This window comes from Oxyura jamaicensis, chromosome 18, assembly GCF_011077185.1.
Source record: "Oxyura jamaicensis isolate SHBP4307 breed ruddy duck chromosome 18, BPBGC_Ojam_1.0, whole genome shotgun sequence".
In the NCBI taxonomy this organism is placed as follows: Eukaryota; Metazoa; Chordata; class Aves; order Anseriformes; family Anatidae; genus Oxyura; species Oxyura jamaicensis.
This window is the reverse complement of record NC_048910.1, coordinates 11,474,580-11,477,548: the sequence shown is the minus strand read 5'-3', so window position 1 is coordinate 11,477,548 and position 2,969 is coordinate 11,474,580. Positions and strand designations below refer to the sequence as shown.

Here is a 2,969-nt window from a genome sequence, read left to right as displayed (position 1 = left end):
TTCCCGTTGCAGACCACGAGCCTGCCCCAGGGGCCGAGGCGCTGCCCCGAGCATCTCCCCTTTGCACGGCCCCGAGCAGCTCTGTCTCTCCGTGCGTGCGTGGCACTGCCCTGTCTGTGCTCGTCTCCAGCCCCGAGCCGCTTCGGTGGCTGTGCTGACGCCTGGCCGCAGGCTGTCTGGCTTCCTCGCACCCACGCCTGCGATGGGGGAGCCTTTATTGCCGCTAATTAGCCGAACAAACAGGCTTGGACCACCTCCCCGCGCCCCCGAGGCAGGGCAGGAGCAGGCTTATTCCTGCTGGAAGATGCGATCTGATCAGCTGGGGGCTGCAGCCGTGATGGATGGGGGGAGAGGCTCTGGCAGCACCCCCAGCCCCTGGCGTGCGGCTGCCACTGCAAGCCCCAGCGGGTCGCATCCTGCCCTGCAGAGGGGCTGAGCCCCACGGCCGGGTCTCCTCCTCCTCTCCCTCTGCCTCCAGCTCCTGCCAGAGCTCCCCGCAGCCGGCTCCTCGCCTCCCTCCTCTCCCCTTCTCCCCCTGCCATTATTTGCCTCCGTAATTAGTTTATCGATCTCCGCCGAGGGTACTGGGACGCCGCGCACATTTGCCGTGAATCCTAACGAGAAAGCCCCGATGCCAACGAGCCTTTGGCAGCCAGGGGCTGAAATCTCTCCTCTCGCCTGCGTCTCTCCCTGCTGCGACCGGCTTCTCGGAGGCCTGGGTGCGTTAAATCGGGTGCTAAGGACACGGCTGGCAAGAGGGCTGCTCGCGGCAGCTTCCCAGGGTTTGTTCCAGCAGCTTGTTCCCCTAAGCGCCAGGACGCTGCGCTCACGGGCCGTGCTCCCCGGGTACTTTACGCCTCTCACGGCCACCCGAAAGCCAGCGGAGAAGCATAAAGCTGTCACTTGGCGCCGTGTGACTAAGAGGTGACATTAGCTCGGGCTGATCCGGTGGAGGCGGCGTGCCCCCGGCTGGTCCCGCTCGGCCGGCAGCGCCCGGTGCCGTGCGCCCCGTCGCCGAAGAGAGGGGCTGGCTCCTCTGGGCGTCCTCGTTCCCTTGGCTTGGCGCCGTGTTGGTGCGGATCCAGGCTGGCCTGACGCTGATGGGTTTGTGTTGGGAAACTGCCAGGCCACGGGGACGGAGGGGACGCGGTGTCCCGGGGAGGGGGGGTGGGCGCAGAGGGACCCCCCTCGCCTCGCCAAGCACCAAGCGCGCCGGGGGCTCTGCCGCCGTGCCCCAAGCTCCGGCTGCCCCCGGCCATCGGTGTGCCGGGGGTGCTGCCCCCCACCTCCTGCCTGCCACAGCCACCCCAGCCCCCCTGGGATCACCGCTGGGCTGCTTTATCCCGGCAAACCGAAGGGATTTGGGTCCTGCCTCCTCCCCGGTGGCCCCGGTGCTCCCTGGAGCCAGGACCGTGCCCCTTGCAGCCCCTGGCACACCTTAGTGAGGGTTTTGCACGGGATCGGTGCCCCTCCTGCTGCCATAAAATATATTTTAGGGTCTCCGGGTAACGCACGGTGGCTGCGCTGACCGGCAGGTCTCACCCCCCGGTGTCACTGCAGGCTGCAGCCCCACGCCATGCGCTGCGTGGGCTGACTGTCCCTGTCCTTATCTCTTGACACGGCTGGAGAGCGCAGGCAGGGCAGGAGGAGCGGTGTCCCCCCCCCCAGCCCTGCCAGCTGTCCCCAGCTGTCCCCAGCCCTGTTGGTGCCCCCACCACGGCTCCCTGGGGACCGCGGGCAGGAGCTTTGTTGGCTCCGTCCCCGCGTCCCTCCCAGCTGGCACCTTGCGCCACGCCTGGCTCGTTACGGGAAGCTAACGAAGGATGGGGGCGATTACTGGGGGAAATTGATTAAATCCTAAATCGGGGGGGGGGGGGGTTCAGAGGGCCTTGACCTCTCCCAGCTGCAGCAGGGGATCAGAGGCAGAGAAAAGCCCAACGCCGAGGGAGGAGGAGAGGAGCTGGATGACCCCAACCCCCTGAGCTGGGGGGGATTCGTGCTGCGGCCCCGCTGGTGCTGGGGGCAGGATGTGGCCCCGGGGGTCCTGCTGGGGTTTGCTCCCATCAGGATCCTGCAGCAGGCGGGGGGGTGCTGGGCGACCAGGGGCAGCTCCCGTGCACGTCGTTATGAAGTGGGGCGTTAATAAGCAGGATGTTAATGAGCTGGGAATTAATAAGTAGGCTATTAATAAGCGGGTCATCGATCTGCAGTATGTCAATAACCGGGTCACTGATACACGGGATGTTAATTAGCAGACCATTAATATGTATGATGTTAATAAGTGGGCCATTAATAAGCAGGATGATAATAATCAGCTGGCCATTAATAAGTAATATAATAATAAGCTGGCAATTAATAAACAGACTATTAATAACCTGGTCATTGATATGCAATATGTTAATAAACGGGTCATTAACATGCAGAGTGTTAATAAGATGATAATGAATATGCAGGATCGTTAATGTACAGGCTGTTAATAGACGGGCCATTATTAAGCAGGATGTTAATGAGCTGGTAATTAATAAGCAGACTATTAATAACCGGGTCATTGATATGCAATATGTTAATAAGCGGGTAAACGTTAATAATCGGGTAATTAATATACAATATGCTTATAAGCAGACTTTTAATAGGCGGGTCATTAATAAGCAGGACGGAAGGACCTCCGTGCTGGGGACACCTTTTATTTTATTTTATTTTATTTTAATTTGTTTTTTTCGTGGCCTTAATTCTGGCTTCCCCATCTCCCCCCCGCCTTGCCGCGCCCGCCCGCCCCGCGCCGCCCCTTTCCGCCCGCCCGCGCCGCTCCCGCCCCGCCGCCTCCTCCCCAACCGCAGAGCCGCGGTGCGGCCCGCCCCCGCCGCGCTCCCATTGGCTGCGGCCGCGGGGTGGGCGGGGCGGCGGCGGCGCCACGTGTGGCGGCACCAGGAAGTGGCGGCGGGGCCGGGGCGGCCGCGACCAGGTGCGGG

At 62.3% G+C, this 2,969-nt stretch overlaps 1 long non-coding RNA gene across 1 annotated transcript in view; it reads right to left on the bottom strand.

Annotated features, from left to right (window-relative positions):
* LOC118175896 overlaps nt 1-1,567 on the bottom strand; it is an 11,222-nt gene extending 9,655 nt beyond the window's left edge. Inside the window, exons 1-2 of the long non-coding RNA XR_004755181.1 lie at nt 1,556-1,567; nt 747-748 (exon numbers count right to left, since the gene is read on the bottom strand). This is a non-coding gene — a long non-coding RNA (uncharacterized LOC118175896). The remainder of the gene's footprint in view (nt 1-746; nt 749-1,555) is intronic.
* Between the last annotated feature and the right edge of the window lie 1,402 nt (nt 1,568-2,969).